The sequence below is a fragment of the Chiloscyllium plagiosum genome, unplaced genomic scaffold (genome assembly GCF_037043375.1).
Source record: "Chiloscyllium plagiosum isolate Xiang-an unplaced genomic scaffold, Cpla_swu_hap1 HiC_scaffold_37, whole genome shotgun sequence".
Taxonomy (NCBI): domain Eukaryota; kingdom Metazoa; phylum Chordata; class Chondrichthyes; order Orectolobiformes; family Hemiscylliidae; genus Chiloscyllium; species Chiloscyllium plagiosum.
This window is the reverse complement of record NW_028270175.1, coordinates 3,528,756-3,546,505: the sequence shown is the minus strand read 5'-3', so window position 1 is coordinate 3,546,505 and position 17,750 is coordinate 3,528,756. Positions and strand designations below refer to the sequence as shown.

The 17,750-nt window shown below is 39.9% G+C and overlaps 1 protein-coding gene across 2 annotated transcripts in view; it reads right to left on the bottom strand.

The window, feature by feature from the left end:
- The window catches only part of LOC122540466 (guanine nucleotide-binding protein G(I)/G(S)/G(T) subunit beta-1), a 69,347-nt gene extending 52,203 nt beyond the window's left edge, over positions 1-17,144 (bottom strand). The window contains exon 1 of one of the 2 annotated variants that reach the window (XM_043676307.2): positions 16,814-17,144. The gene's annotated coding sequence lies outside the window, so the exon portion shown is untranslated. The remainder of the gene's footprint in view (positions 1-16,813) is intronic. The other variant, XM_043676310.2, reaches the window with a different exon arrangement.
- Positions 17,145-17,750: the final 606 nt, after the last annotated feature.

Below are 17,750 nucleotides of genomic sequence, written 5' to 3'. Positions count from 1 at the left end.
CTCTATCCAGTACAAACCCAAAGTCCTATTTACTCCAGAAAACAAGCCCTTCATTCCCAGAATCATTTTTGTAAACCTCCTCTGGACTCCTCCAATGTCAGCACATCCTTCATTTGATACAGGCTGAAAAATGGTCAAAACTTCTAAATGCCATCTGACCAGAACCTTATACTGTCGCAGCAGTTCATCTGTTCTTATATCCCTCTTGAAATGAATGCTAACATTTCATTTGGCTTAACTGTAAGCTAAACCTGCATGTTAACCTTAAGAGAACGCTGAACCACGACTCCCAAGTCCCTTTGTGCTTCTGATTTCCATGAGAATGACCAGATAAACTTAAGAACTAACCTTTTAATCACGAATTAGTTAATACCTACAGAAATGAGACCCAGCAGGTTGAACTGTTCTTTTTTTAAAATCACATGCAAATATAGATCACTATATGTTAAGAGGCACAACTTTCCCTAGCAAGTTTAAACTTTATTTTTATTCACTTGTGGTATGTGCATTGTTGGCTGGCCAGAATGTATTAACTGTCCCTTGCTGCCTTTGAAAAAAATGGTGGTGAGCTGCCTTCTTGACCTACTGTGGGTTGAACCATATTGCCATTTGGGAGGGAATTCCAGGATTTTGACCTCGTGACAGTAAAGGATCGATGAACGGTTGACAATATATTTCTAAGTCCAGACGGTAACAGGCTTGGAGGGGAACTTGCAGGGTATGCATCTGCTACCCCTGCAAGTGGTCATGGGTTAAGAAGGTGCTGCCTGAGGATCTTTGGTGAATTTCTGCAGTGCACGTTTTCAAAGTACATACTACGGTTTCTCAGCGTCAGTGGGGGAGGGAGTGGATGCTTGTGGGTGTGGCGTCAATCAAGTGGGATGCTTTGGCTGGATGGTGTCAAGCTTGAGTGTTAAGAGCTGCACCCATTTATGCAAGTGGTGAGTATTCCATGCTCCTGATTTATGCCTTGTAAGTGATGGACAGGCTTTGGGTAGTCAGGTGAATTACTTGCCACTGTATTCCTAGGCTCTGACCAGCTCTTGTTAGTGCTTACATGTCAAGTCCAGTCAAGTTTCTGGTCGATGGTAACCTCCAGGATGTTGACAGCAGGGGATTTAGTGATGGTAAAACCAGAGAATGTTATGGGGGTGGGGGGGGGCTAGATTGCCTCTTATTGGTGATGGTCATTGCCTGGCATTTGTGTGGCATGAATGTTACTTGCCACTTGTCAAAACCAGCATGGATATTGTCCAGATGTCATTGCATTTCAATATGGACTGCTTCAGTATCCAAGGAATTGCAAATGGTGCTGAACATTGCTCAGTGAACATCCCCACTTCCAAGCTTATGAGGGTCATTGATGAAGCAGCTGAAGGTGGGCCGAGGACATTAACCTGAGGAACTCCTTCAGTGATTTCATGGAACCGAGATGACTAACCTCCAACAATCACTGCTATCTTCCTATGCACCAGGTATGATTCAAACTAGTGGACAGTTTTCTCCAATATCCATTGATTCTACTTTTGCTTGAATTGCTTGATGCCACAATCTATCAAATGCAGTGTTGATGTCAAGGGCTGTCACTCTTACCTCACCTGGAATTCAGCTTTGTTCACTTTGAACCCAGATGAGAAGCTGAGTGGCCCTGGCTGAATCCAGACTGGGCACCACTGAACAGGCTATTGCTAATCAGGTGCCACTTGATAACACTACTGATGACACCTTGCACCATTTTACTGATGATTGAGAGTAGCTGATGGGGCAGTTAATTGGCCAGGTTGCAGTTCTCCTGCTTTTTATGTACAGGACACACTTGGGCAATTTTCCACATTGTCAGGTAGATGCTAAAGTCGTCAAGTGTACCGGAACATCTTGGCTTGGGGAACTGAAAATTAGAGTCATAGAGGCCTACAACAAGCAAACAGGCACTTCAGCTCAACTTGCCCATGCTGCCCAGTTTTCACAATTAAACCAGTCCTATCTGCCTACGTCTGGTCCATGTCCATCTATACCTATCCCATCCACATACCCATCTAATTGGGTCTTCAATTACAAAACTATTCACTTCCATCACCACCTCTGGCAACCTGTTGCGAAGAAAGTTATCCCTCTGGACCATGTTGTATCTCTCCCCACTTATCTTAAATCTATATTCTCTAGTTTCAAACTTCCCTACCACAAAGAAAACCTGTGGGATACCTTATCTACGACCCTCTTGATTTTATACGCCTTTAAGGTCACTCCTCAGCTTTCTACACTACAGGGAAGAGTGTTCAGGTCTATCCAGGCTCTCCTTATAACTCAAACCTTCCAGTCCAGATAGCAACCAGTAAATCTTATATGAACTTTTTCTACTTTAATAATATATTTTCTGTAGGAGGGCAATCTCAGTAAGAGTCATCCATATAAAACAGATGAGGAGGAATTTCCTCAGAGGGTAGTGAACTTTTAATTGTACAGGTGGGGTGGTTAAGTATATTTAAGGCTGACAAAGAGACTTTCAAATCAGTAAGGGGATCAATGGTTATGGGGTAAAGGCAGGAAATTGGAGTTGATCATCAGATCAGCCATGATCTGACTGAATGGCAGAACAGACCTGATGAGCCAATGGCTTACTTCGGTTTCTACAACAGATGGTCAGAGCCCCAGGAGCTCAATAAAAATGAATGGCAGCAGACAATTTAAAATTTCTGCCCCAGGGTGGAAGGTGGAGGTATTAATTTGGACAGATTAAATGGGTACTGTTACAGGAGAAAGTGAGGACTGCAGATGCTGGAGATCAGAGCTGAAAATGTGTTGCTGGAAAAGCGCAGGTCAGGCAGCATCCAAGGAGCAGGAGAATCGACGTCGATTCTCCTGCTCCTTGGATGCTGCCTGACCTGCTGCGCTTTTCCAGCAACACATTTTCAGCTCTGGGTACTGTTACATTCAGACACGAGTAGAAACAATTATTTGGACAACGCAAAACTGATCAATAGAAGATTCTGCAACTGGACAACAAAAAACAAATTATCTGTGAACTCTGATCAGGTCATTTGTGCCTGAAATAACATTAATTCCATTTAAAAGGAATAAGAACTTCAAGTACAGCCTGATAAGATCTGGTGAGGACATACTTAAACCTACATAAAAAAAAATGCAATGTAGTAAACTCAGTCATTCAGAACTAGCTAAACAGTTTCCAGTGCTGTCAACATAAAGCTTAATTGTCAAAAGCCACATGAATACTTTCAAGCATTTCCATAGCACATTGATCACTTGAGACAGAAAGCAGAGAAAATTGGAATGCAAATCAGCTATTTTAAAAAAGCTGCATATTTCCAGGACTTTCAGATTTCCAACATTGCTTTGTTGCCAATATAAAAATTACAGACATGACAGATGCAGTGGGATCTAAATTCATTGTTATCCCAGTAAAAGATCAGAAAGCTGACTGCTGTTTCTGTCTTGTGTAATTTCAAGGAAGCCACACCCATCACATCTACACAGATGCAAAGACAAACTCTCACAGTTAGGGACTTCAAAACAACTTCACACAAAGAATGCTTCCTTCAAAACAAACCCAGCCATTTTTACACAAATATTATTTTTTGCATGAACCGCAAGTGATGATGTAGTAATATTTTAACCTACTGCAGAGCCCTGAAGTTGCGAAGGTTATAGCAAGGCTGATCCCTCAAGATGCAACTCAAATTGAGCCTGGTATATGAGCTGCACACTCATACAAGCAATTGGATATAATCTCAGTAGTAAACACACATTTCTGCATTAAAAGGTATAGGCTCCCAAATATGATTCAAGAACTCTGAAATACAATGAATGGGCTTCTAGCATTGCTCTGTTTCATAGGCTATGAAACACTCAAACAACAGATATCCTCAGTTCTCAGACTTAAATGCCACACATCAAAACCGGTCTGTGCTGCAAGAATCTTTTATCCATACAAGTCAAAAAGAGAACAAGCAGACAATTTAATACATGAAATGGTGAATTTATATTTGATCAGTATTAATTTGTAGCACCCTTAGAAAAATACAAAATGGCAAAATGCTGTTAACAATGATATAACCAGGTTAAATAATGTACATTCCTGTCCCAGTGTTCCTAATACATAGAGGTAATCAGATTATCTCAATCTTAATCCCTTTTAATTATCTAAATTGTTAATATTTTAAATACATTTGCACAGCTAACAACAAATTTTATATGCTGGGAATATGACCAGCTTAATGAAGTACTGGAAGGCAATGCAACCAATGGAATTTCCAAGGGAATGGGGCAAGGAAAGAGAAAATAATACAAATATTTCAAAAATTTACTTTTCAGAAAGATTTAACGTAAACCAGATTGAGAGTTTTACAGCAGTCACAAAATTTTCCTGCATAAACTGTAGGGCATTTAGTTTGACATAAAACAGCCAAATGGCTACATTCTCTCTGCTTCATTTGCAGTATTGATATATCTGAACGTATAGAATTGTCTCTATATGTCTGGTGCTAGAATCAGGAAACTGAATTAAGTGGTGCTGTTATGAATACAACCTTAGGAAAGAAAATTTAACAGGAGGAACAGTGAACCCTATTATTATGCCTTATAAAACTACTCACTGAACTCTAATGGCATTGGCACACCAGAAACCAAAGTGCAGACTTAATACCAAACAGTTAGATTAGGGCAATGGGCAGGAACTAGATCCTAGGATCAGGAAAGGGGAAACAAAACAATCCACCCTCGTAATGGGATGGTATTTCACAGGGAATATTTGAATAAAAGGGACATTGAGTCTGGGGAATCTAATTATTAATTGATTCTATATTTGGATTTTAAGAATATTTTCAAATCGGAGAAGAACCCTTTTATGTTTTTTAAACCAGAGTCAGATGCCAACACATGCTGGTAAGAACCCTTCATCTCTGTATTTGCACAGAGGCTTTAGGGTTATGTTGAGATAAGACATTACTGAGGAACAAATTCTTGCAGAACTCAACACTGGATAGATATCAGCTGACAAGATTTTCAGTTCTGCTAGAATGGTATGCGACCAATCATGATTTTAATACAAATTAAGGTAACATACTTTATTCTAAAATGCATAATCTTATTTTTGCCTAGAAAAATACAAACCACAAATTTCATCCACCATGTTGTGGCTGTCCAGAACATTGGTTAGATCACTTTTGGAATACTGCATTCTACTCTAGTCTCCATTCTTGAAAGGGTTCAGCAAAGATTTACTAGCATGTTGCCAAGGTTGGAGAGGCTGCGCTATTTTCCCTGAAGTGTTGGAGGTAGAATGGTGATTATCTAGAAGACTACAAATTTTTATGGGGTATAGATAGGGTGAATAGTCAAGATCTTTTCATCAGGTAGGGGAGTCTAGAACTAGAGGACACAGCTTTAATGTGATGGGGAAAGGGACCTAAGGGGTATCTTTTTCATCAAGGTGTGTGAATCGAATTAGCTGCCAGAGGAAGTGGCAGAAGCTGGTACAGTTTCATTTAAAAGGTATCTAGATGGGTATAAGAATAGAAGGGTTTAAGGGATATGGGCCAAATGGGATTAGATTAGTTTAGGATAGCTGGTCAGCATGGACAAGCTAGATCGAATGGCTTGAGTTTAGGGCTGGATGGGATGCTTTTCAGAGGGCTAGCATTTGCTTTGATGGGCCGAATGGCCTCTTTCCATACCATATGGATTGTACGATTGTAAAAGGAGAAACAAGATATTTCGTAACTTCCAAATTAGACTTTGATTGTGTTTGTGCTCACATGGCTGTCATTGCTAAAGCTTGCGACATCTTTGCATTAATTCTGTACCATGCGGTACCTTGGGTTTTAAAAACAAGTTGAGTTATCAGTTTGGTAAAGTGAAACTTAAGAAATGATATTGCATCACCATTATGGCACATCAGTTTAAATGTAATTTCAACTACGGAATTGACTTGTTGGTCTTAAAACATTTCTTTTAAAAGCATGCCACCGATAACATGCAATGCTTTTCGAATCGGTCTTAGGGTCTCTAGCAGATCCAGGATAAATGAAAAACATTAAAGCTGTCAATTTACCGTAACAATTTCTAGTTTTATATCATCTTTTATTAAAGTTCCAGGCACTTCAGGATGAATATGATGGCCAAAAACTTAGCCAAACTCAGTTTTAAGGAGAGTCTTAAAGGAAGAAAGGTGTAAGTTTTAGAAAGGGAACATGAGAACCTAGGACCCAGAAAGATGCTGGTATGCCACATACAGGCAAACTAAAATCAGGGATGCTTAAAAGACCAGAATTAGAAGAGTGCAGACATTTGCAAAGCGAGAGGGGCTGGAGGAGACTAAGATGAAGAAGGCTTTGTTAAGGATAAGAATTTTAAAATCAAAGCACTGTATGACCAGGAGCTAATTTAGATCAGCAAAAGTAACATTAATGTTTGAAGAGACTTGATACAAGGACAGACATTGTCAGAGTTTTAGACAATTTAAAATTTCGAAGAAAGAATGGGGGGTGGAGGGCAGCACTGCTGCCAAACCAGAATTCAATAAATAAAACCAGCAATTTAGACTTTCTGGAGATATTTTGAACAAATCAACTTGAAGGATGACAGATAAAGAGAAATGCAAATTATACATTTTCTTCATGCAGTGTCAAAGATTTCTAGCTTCCTTCAAAAAAATGTAGTAAAACTTTCCACATGCTGTGTTGAATGAACCAAACAGCCGACCCTTGCTTGTAGTTTAACTCTTCCTGCATCACCTAATCTTGGGGAAGACATTTCAATGCTACAGGATTTGCTGCAAGTGCATCACAGCTTTGAGTTAGAAACCTGAGAACTTAAAAGTCAGAAGATCTCGTGATGCTGACAATTTCTCAGTATAAGTATTTATACAAAGACTCCTACATCAAAAAAGGGAAAAGCTGTTACTTCTTCCCAATATTCAGAATTACATTAACAGCTGGATACCGTCAGCAGAAATGTACATTTAAAATTGTATTGGTGCAAAACTGTTCCGCTCTGCACCAATAACAGTCTAAATGCACCATCTGACCTGACATCAGAAAGAAATGAAAATCTCAAAAAGGGAGCCATATACTAGCATGTTTTGAGATCAGTTCAGACCTTGAAATCCTTCAGCTTTACATAATTCGAAACCAGTGAAAACAGACTATTAATGCTCAGCTTAGAAATACTCCCTTGATCAAAATTAATCCGTGTGCTAATCAAGGCAATCGTATTAAAACTCAATCAGGCAACGTGTTATAGTATTTAATATCAGAATTGCAGCTGACCGATTGTGGTGCTAGACTAACTAGAGGTCCAAATCTCTCTGTGGTGAAGAGTGAAAATTAATTCAATACATTTAGACAGTTGTCGGATTATTCATAATATCATTCAGGAATAGGAACTTGCCACCCCTAACTGGTATGATTCACATATGAATCCAATTACTTATTGTTGTTTGATGTATTGCTCTCAGGGCAATAACACATGGGCAGTATTTTCCATCATAGTGCTGTCCACTTGTCAAAAACAAAAATATCTAAGGTATTACCTTGAGAATCTGGAACCAATTGAGAGAGAAAAATGGTGAGAGCTCTTGCTCTTACTTTAACTGGTTAGCAAGCTCTGATATAGCACATGGATACCAAAAGTTACTTAATCTCAATTCTATACAAAATGAATATTAACTTAACAAAAAAGCTGATGAAAACTTCGCAAAATATTGGAAATAATCTTTTGATAGTGGAAATCAAAGTTATTGCACCATTCATTTCAGAATGGCTTTATCCAAAATGCAAATTCAGTTTTGTGCAGGGACAGGTAACAAAAAACAGAGCTATGCAACCAGCCCTAATGGGCAACATCTTTCACACATTGTCTGCTAAAACGTATTTTGACACACAAGTACTCCCAAGGACCTAATCAACACCATAAAGCAACTGGGAAAGAAATGAAAGCCAGCTCAGAAATTAATTGTTCAGCATTGTAAAAAAGCCAGCAACCTCTATCATTACCTCATTATTGACCAAGGGGAGAATTTTCTCCAGTTCTTTTTCTTTGTCATTTCAGTCATTTCCCTTTCTTATTAGTTTTTTTTTCCCCTCATTCCATCAGTTAGACTTTTGATTCACAAGGGAGTACAGGGTATTGGGGACAGTCAAGAAAATTGTTAGGGCCACAACTAGATCAACCATGATCGCAGTGAATGCATAACAGACCTCAGGTGCTAAATGACCAACTCTGGCTCCCAATTCTGATATACAAGCATACTATATTTATCCTGACAAACCAAATTTAAGGATAAAACATGATTCAAATCTGCTAAATCTGAGGTATACAAAATAATGAGATGAATAGATAGAGTCAATAGCCAGAGACTTTTTCCCCAGGGCAGGATTGACTGGTACAAGTAGTCATAGTTTATAGATATTAGGAGGAAAGTATAAAGGAGACAGAGGTAGTTTCTTTACACAGAGTCGTGAATGCATGGAATGAGTTGCCAGCTGAGGTGGTGGAAGCGAAGTCATTGAGGACATTTAAGCAACTGCTGGACATGCACATGGATAGCAGTGAGTTGAGGGGTGCGTAGGTTAAGTTACTATATTTTACATTAGGATTAAGTCTCAGCACAACATCGTGGACTTAAGGACCTGTTCTGTGCTATACTTTTCTATGCTCTATGTCAACGCAAATCAACATTAGGAAAGAATGTGACCAGACATGGATACTGTTAATTGGTCACTGAATATAGTAATGAGATGTCTGAAATTAACACATTTTAAAATCTTAGCTGTAATACCTAACATCTACATTCATGAGGACAAGTTGAGCAAACGCACAATAAATCCCATCAATTCATAAATGCTAGACCATAAATGGTTTAAAATAGTCTTAAATAAAGCACACAGACAGTTTGTTTGGAACAGCCACCCATTTCCTGCCTGTGGGGAGAAGCACTGACAATAGTTTGTCTAGTCCCAATGGACACGATGCACTAACAAGCTGAGCTAACCACCTCTCAGATTCTGACGGAAAAATATCTCCCCTGGTACAAGAGGCCCAGAGAAAAACAAGGACATCTGTACATACAAGTTATTCCAATAATGATCAGCTTTTTGAAAAGCTAATATACCTTTAAAGGAAATGAAGACTTCGAAAAGTCAGATCACAGTCCTCCATGTAAACATGATTAACTATAATGGTAATTCTAACAACAGGATCAATTTGGAATCACATCTTTACAAGTGATTTCATGTAATCAGCATTAAAAGCTAAATTCTGCCTAGAGAATTAGGTCCATATTTTATTATTTCATAGGCAACAAATTGGAGTAGTAAAAACCCATCAGTATAATGGAACCCAAAATGGCTCTGTGCGCTGCTTCACAACTGAGATCATGTATAGCAGATTCCTTTTAATTAAGACTTTTTAGTGTAAGATAAACTGGAAAAAGGAATTCACATAAAATTAGCACAGACCACAACATAACCCTGAAGCGATAAAATTTTCTACTGATAAATCAATTTCAATTAATTCCCTGAAGTATACAGGTATATACAAGATCTTGATTCTTACCAAATGTGCACACCATAAAAACCTTGAACATATAAACATGCTGCAAGTGGTCAAATGTCATTTAATATAAATCACTGATCTGATTACAACTTCAAATTACAACATTCTCATCTACTCCCAATAACCTTCCACCCTATACTCAAGAGTCAATCTGCCTTTGTACTAAAAAATAATCAAAGACTCTGCTTTCACCACTTTTTCAGAAAGGGAGTTCTAAATACATACTCTACAGAATTTTTTTTTGCCTAATGTCTTTAAACAGCCAACCTTTTAAAAAATAGTGGTCCCTAGATCTCGATTCTCTCAAGAAACCTTCTCCACAGCTACCCTGTTAACTCCTCTTAGTTGTTTCCATCAAATTATCTGTCTTCTAAACTCCAACAGATATAAGCCTAGCTTTCCAATCTTTCCTCAGAAGACAACTTGCCCATTTCAGGTATTAGACTGGTAAACCTGCTCTGAACTGCTTCCAACAGATTTACAATATACATCCTATTACAAATTTTCAAGAAAAATAACTTTTGTTCATTTATTACTGGAAATATTTGTTCATTACTAGAGTGGCACAGTGGTTAGCACTGCAGCCACATAGCAGCAGGGATCCAAGTTCGATTCCACCCTTGTGAGATTGCCCATATGGTGTTTACACGTTCTTCTTGTGTCTGCATGGGTTTCACTCCCACAGTTCAAAGATGGGCAGGTTAGGTGGATTGGCCATGCTAAATTGTCTGTCACGACCAGGGATATGTAGGCTAGGTGGATTAACCATGGGATTATGGGGATAGGATAGGGGACTGGGTAAGTGGGATGCTCTGCAGAGGACTGGTGCAGAATTAATGGGACAAATGGCCTTTTCCCACATTGTGGGGATTGAGTGATACATGGCCAAATTGTATTTATTTTGACAATCTTGTCTTCACCTAACATTAGTACAATGTTTCTTGGGATACTCAGTCAATTTTGACTACAAGCAGTAATTGCAATCAATTTTACTCTCCCTTAATAGGACTGAAAATAGCACTAATCACTTCTACTGCCACCTTTAACTATAGAAAACAATTTGAGTGCCTCTACCTCAGAGTCCTGGGTTCAAGTACTACCTGCTCCAGAGGCGCATCATAACACATCTGACTAGGCTGATCAAAAAATATCTAGAATAGGATTTGAATCTGGAATCCAGCTAGTCTGTACATCTGTCAAAGGATAAACCCTCATCAAATAGGGAGAGCTGGTTACATACAAGTTAAAAAAAAACAGTTGTGGACAGCATGTCATTACAAAGTTGTTTCAAATGCTGCAGACTTTGTTTAAAAGTGCATTTTTAAACATTCAATACTTGGAAAGTGAATTCCAAACTAACTTGCAAATGGATAAAATCACTAACCCAACCACAACAGCACTTTTTTTTTTAGATTAGATTAGATTACGGTGTGGAAACAGGCCCTTCGGCCCAACAAGTCCACACCGACCCGCCGAAGCGAAACCCACCCATACCCCTACATTCACCCCTTACCTAACACTATGGGCAATTTAGTATGGCCAATTCACCTGACCCTGCACATCTTTGGATGGTGGGAGGAAACCGAGCACCCAGAGGAAACCCACGCAGACACGGGGAGAACGTGCAAACTCCACACAGTCAGTCGCCTGAGGCGGGAATTGAACCCGGGTCTCTGGCGCTGTGAGGCAGCAGTGCTAACCACTGTGCCACCGTGCCACCCACAACTTTGCAGCAAAGAATTCCAGACTGATCCCCGCCGCGCGCCCCCGCCCCCCCCAGAAGAAATGTATTATGTCTTAATTGGACAACTCTTCCAACAAGAGTAAACAACATCAGATCTGTTATCAGCAGATGCAAGCCCCCCGCTCCCAAGCATCTTTTGTTTCATTAAGGTCACCTTACATGCTTCCAAACACAAGAGAGCATGGACTGAACCTACTCACTTTATCCTCTGCCCTGGGATCAATCTAATAAATCTTTTCTGGACTGCCTCCAATGCCAGTAAATATTCTTAAATAAGGGGACCAAAATTATGCACAATACAGTATTCTAGGTGTGCACTAACTAGAGCCTTCTCTTACCTGAACTTGTATGCTAGCCCTTTGTACTACTAGTTTCACTGATCCATTAACAACCAATCACAACTTGAGAACGGAACCACAAAATGGCTAAAGATGACAGGTTCTCTTCTCTATAAAAGCTGTTAGGCAATGCATTTGCACTTTCACAACAACCTGACACCTTCATGGTCAGATATAAGCTTCTCCCACAAATATTTTACTTTAACTATGGCTTCAAATTTCTAACTGCCATGGTGCTATTTAAATCTACATTCTAAATCATTGGTTTAAGCCTCCAAACAGCTCAATAATTTGACAGGGGTGGGATACTCAGACTCTCCAATACCACAACTCTACTGTTAAATCAAATATAAAGATACTTAACTCCAGCATGCTATCACCCACTTCTGTGCAGGGTCTTTTTAAATACAATGTAAAGCTGAAGGGAGCTGTTTTACTTTGCTCCAGTGTGAACGCTCTCAATATTCCACTAGAATACCATTTTATCGATTAGAATCTCAGAACAATATTGCCCTTAAAGATGTAATTAAGCCCAAATCTGCCAATTCAGAACAACCCAATTAGTTTCATTGCCTCACTATTTCTCCATATCCCTGCAATTTTCTCCTCCCAGTATTTATCCAACTTCCTTTCGAAGGCTATTGTTGAATCTATGAGTACCACCCTATCAGTCATTCCAACTCCAAATTCTAAACTATTAAAAGTGATTTCTCATGTTGCCTCTTATTCTTGTGCTACTGTGGTCTTGTTACTCACCCTTGAACCACTAAAACGTTTATGAATTCTAAGCTGATTTTAAGCAGCTCTAATAAACCGGTCCCAGCTTTCCAGCTTCAAGAACGACCTTCAGATTCTCCAATCTATATATATTATAAAAATATCCAACCCAAAATCATTCCAGTAAGCTTCAGACCTTTCAGGTCCTTCCCAAGAATTGGACAATATTATAACTACAGTCAAACCAGTATTTTTGTAAAGTGTGGCATTTGTTCTTCATGGTTCTACTCAAAGCTTAGAATCAGCTTGTATGTTGATTATCCTTCCAACTTCAAAGTTTTACACACACACACACCCAGTCAGGTCTCCCTTATTGAACCATTTAGCTTGTACTATTGCTCTTCATTCTTCCTTTTAAAATGCAACACATTATTCTGCATTGAACCTCAAGCTGCTCATTCCACCAGGCTATGAATACTTTGCCCTTGTTGTGGTTCTGTTCGCCGAGCTGGGAATTTGCGTTGCAGATGTTTCGTCCCCTGTTTAGGTGACATCCTCAGTGCTTGGGAGCCTCCTGTGAAGCGCTTCTGTGATCTTTCCTCCGGCATTTGTAGTGGTTTGAATCTGTCGCTTCCGGTTGTCGGTTCCAGCTGTCCGCTGCAGTGGTCCAATCAATAAGCACATCGATCTGGACCCAATATACCGGCCACTGCAACAGACAGCTGGAACTGACAACCGGAAGCGACAGATTCAAACCACTACAAATGCCGGAGGAAAGATCACAGAAGCGCTTCACAGGATGCTCCCAAGCACTGAGGATGTCACCTAGACAGGGGACGAAACGTCTGCAACACAAATTCCCAGCTCGGCGAACAGAACCACAACAAGCACCCAAACTACAAATCTTCTCACAAACTTTGAACTTTGCCCTTGTTACACAACTACAAAAACAGCATTACAAGTATATCATATGGTTTAAACAAACAGTGCAGCTGATCAAAAGTCATTCATAAAACCTGTTCAAAACCCTCAGTTCAAACTATTGACCAACTGTTGCCCAGTTCTTCTAATTTGAATGTAAAAGTGAAGGACCAAAGGAGTTGTGCACAACCTCCATGACAATTGTATTGTTCCACATTTCTTTACTTCAATAGATTCCATGCTGTATATACAGTATACATCTAAGGAAACTGCTGCATAATATTTCAAGATAAATGCCTTGATTGCATGAATTTGTTGTGTTGCAAGTTGATAAAATACTAAAAATTTGTTGGCGCTGTAATAGGAGGATCACAAATACCAAATTGAATCCAAACTGAATGTGGAGGAAGAAATTACCTCAAGATATTAATATATAAAATTCCAAAAACCAATACAAAACAAATGATTTGTACAATCATCAGAATTTTAAAAAGAAATAGTCATCAATACAAAGGGGAAGGAATCCCTTTGCTGAAAAGCATCTAGGCCCCAGAGCATGCTCAGTTTTGGATGATCCACCTTAGGAAGGAATTATTGGCTTTATAGAAGCATAGATTCACCATGAAACTGGGATTGTACAGTCAAAATTAAAGCAAATTCACTGACAAGTAAAAATCAGGAAGTAGTTTTAAATAAAATAGTAAAAATCAATTTTCAAAAGAGGATGGCTGTTGGGCTGGTTGAAATTTAAATTGATAGTGTGGTGCTGGCAAAGCATAGCAAGTCAGGCAGTATCACAGGAGCATAAGCCTTTCATCAGCAAAAAATAGCCTCCTGGATAGAAAATAAGAATTATACCCAGCAAGATCATTAATGGGAAAAGGCCAAACGTCAAAACACAAGCAAACAATAAGTGTCAAATGTAGGTTTATCATTGCAACACATTTTCAAGGTTCAGAATCAAGAACAATTCAATGCAGGTCATTCAGGCATCTTCTCAAGAACAATTCAGTTAGTTCCACTCTCCAACTTTCCCCTAGAGTGTTGAAGGTGCTTACAAAAAATAGTTGCATACTCTTGGGAACCTTCGTGTACTTGGGCAAATGATAAGTCATCCATTATTCAGTAAAAATGAATAAACCACTGAGCAAGGACCAAGTTAAATCAATAACAACTGGATGCAGGAGAATGAAGTGGAAGAATAATGTGTGATACCAAGTGTGGCTGAACAACTTGGTACTCAGTATTTCATTCATACATAATAAATGGGTAGTGAAGTCCTAAAAGGTTAAAAGAACTATAATCTTCACTAAGAGGGAAACTTACTTGAGTTGAATACAGAGTTATTACATTTAGTAAGATCTGGATAAACAGACTAAACTAAATTTCAAACACAGCAAATGAAGAACATTGCACTTAATTTTGTTCGGTATGTACAAACAGTCTTAAGAGGATAGAAGAAAAGCAACAGCTGGAAGTAGACAAAATTGTTCACCCAATACAAATTTAAATTTAAAAAACAGCATTCATGAAAATATGAATTTCTAGAAAATTATCACTACACTGCACAAAATCTTGGCCAAGATGGGGTTTGAATAGTTTCCACTCCATTTTTGGCAAATAAGTATTGTAATTGAAGTTTGCGTTTAGTCTTTGCACATCAAAACTCGAATACAGCAATTCCACGTACTACAAATTCCAGTTGAGTTTATTCATATTACAAGCTTAAGTTGTCCAAAGCTTACCTAAACTTCTAATCATAAATATAAAAGTTAAAGCGTAATTATTTATTGAAAATCAAGGATTTTGATAAAAAATATTAACTTTTAGGTCTATGACAGATGATTTATTTAATAAGCAAATGCAGCCTGAAAAACATGCTAATCGAAATTCTACTAAACTGCAGATCAACAGATTTGAAACTAACTTAAATGAATTTAGAACATGTCAGGAATTTTTCTCATTGTTCAACAGTCAATGCCCTACCATTTCGAGATTAAAAGAAACACAATGGTCCAACTTTAACAAATCATCATTACTAAAAAATGGAATGTTGAGTTTGTACATACATTTCAGTTAGCAATGTCACCCATTTCAGAGGCAAAGTGGGAAATATATCATCTCAGTGTTGCCTCTGACCACCCCTCTGCCTATTCCTCGCACATTTACACAAATAGACACTGACCGTTACTTAACTATGCTTTTAATCAGGAGTGGTCAGTGGTATACTTGAAGTTGGGGACCAGTTGATGCTAGAATCTTTCTGTACCAAACGGTAGATGGATATTATGTAGATGGATATTTACATTAGTCAGAATTAGGACCCTAGCTAATTTTGTCTGCTATAAAGACATCATTTCTCCTACAATTTCACCATTTTAAAGGTGGTTAACAAAAGGATGATTAACAAGTGCATGTAGACAGGCTTTGTGAAGAATAACAGTTCAGCAGTAAAGCTTTCCTCCGTGACCGACTTGTAATTCTTAAATTTCAAGAATCACTCATTCCTTATCATATATAAAATATGTTGTTTTTTTTCCTACATAAACGGTATTTGAAAATACAAACAATTCCAGAGATAGAAAGCATTGATTCAAAAAACAGCATGACCCCACCTAGTCAATTTCCCATTACTCATCATAAATTCGATACACTAAGGAATAAACCTCTTGGATGTACACATAACGCACTTTGATGTTTAAAAAAATCGCCGTTTAAATACTGTGCACCATATTACATATAAAAACAATTATCGAATGATGAACACGAGAAAACGGGGTTTAAAAAAGACCAAGGCGCGAGTGTCTTTCACTTAAAAAAAGCGATGGAGTAAGATTACTGCAAACAGAGATTACCAAATAGTCTTAATATGGCATTGTGGTTGATCAGTAATGGCCTTTTGGACAATAAGAGGCATTTATAGGTATGAAGAGGTGCAGGAAGAAGCCACTTTGTAGACAAAATTCAATAATCCGACGCAACATCAATTGTACTAAAGCAAATCTTCGGCGATGGGCAAATTTCATAGCCTGGAAACCCAGCCCTGCAAGAAATAAGGAGGAGCCCCCAGCACAATCCCCGAATGTTAAAATAGGCTCTACTAAAAAGACGGGAAATTCACACGTTGCGGGCAGGAAGCGGGGAGAGAAAAACCATTCAGACCCGTCGAAGTATTGGAGTTAGATGCTCGGATTTTACTCCCAATGTACACCCCCCCCCCCCCCCCCCTCTCGTTATTTCTTGGGGGAGAGAGAGAGAGAGATTGCCATCGCCATGTTTGGAGTCCGGGCCCAGATTGAGGAACTCATTCATTATCGGGGAAGGGGGGGGGGGGGCATCCTCTGACCGACACAAAAAAACCCCATTTCAAACCGCGACATTTCTCACCCCTCCCCCACACACGCGAATGGGGAAGGGAGGGGGGGGGGGGCAGATGGGATTTACCCCTCTCCCGGGTATCGGCGATACACCCCCCCCCAAACTCCCAGGAGTAACGGCTTCTCCTCCTCTCGGAGGGCCTCACCTACAGTTCCTCGGTCCCGGTCAGTAGCATCGACCTCTGTCAGCCCGGGCTCCGGAGGCGGCGGCTTCTTCCTCCTCCCCCTTTCCCCGGCTCTGGCTCCGACTTCAGGCCCCGGACCTGTTCCTTCAGATTTTTCTTTTCCTTCTTTCGATGCCTTCTGTTTATTTCTCTTCTTCCTCTGTGTGCTTTCTTTGTTCTGTCGCTCTCGGTGACGGGTGGGGGGGGTGGGGGGCGCGGGTAGCGGGTTTTACTGTATTTGTCAGCCCCCTCACACACTCACTCTGTCCCTCTTTCCCCTCAGCCGCTCCAAGCGCGCCAGCCCGCGGCCATTAGATGGAGACAGAGCCACTCACCCGGATGGGCGCGGCCCCAGAACCGCCCCTGCGCCGAACGCCCGGGAAACCCCGCATGCTCGCCCCTGCGTTTCCTCGCCGCGCCCAGGCCCTGAGAGCGAGAGCGCGCGTGCCAGCCACGTGATCTCCCGCTGACCTCCACCAGCAGCGCCCTCTCGTCTACCAGAGAGGCACTGCAAGGGCAAAATTCATCCCCCCCCCTTCAATATTCATCCCTTTCAATATTTACTCCCATCACACCCTTTAACCTTCACCCACTTCAATATTCACTCCCATACACCTCCCTTCAATCTTCAACCCCCATTCATCCCACCATCCACCTCCCTTCAATCTTCAACCCCCATTCATCCCACCATTCACCTCCTTCAAAATTCACTCCCATCCACCCCTTGAACATTTATTATTCATTTCCTTTAATATCTACTCCCATCTATCCCTTTTCAACATCCTCCCCATCCATTCCCTTCAACATTCGCTCCTTTCTATCCCCTTTCAATATTCACTCTTCATCCTTTCCATTCAACCTTCACCCCCTTCAATATTCACCCTCTTGAACTACTTTCAATATTCACTCAATCCACACA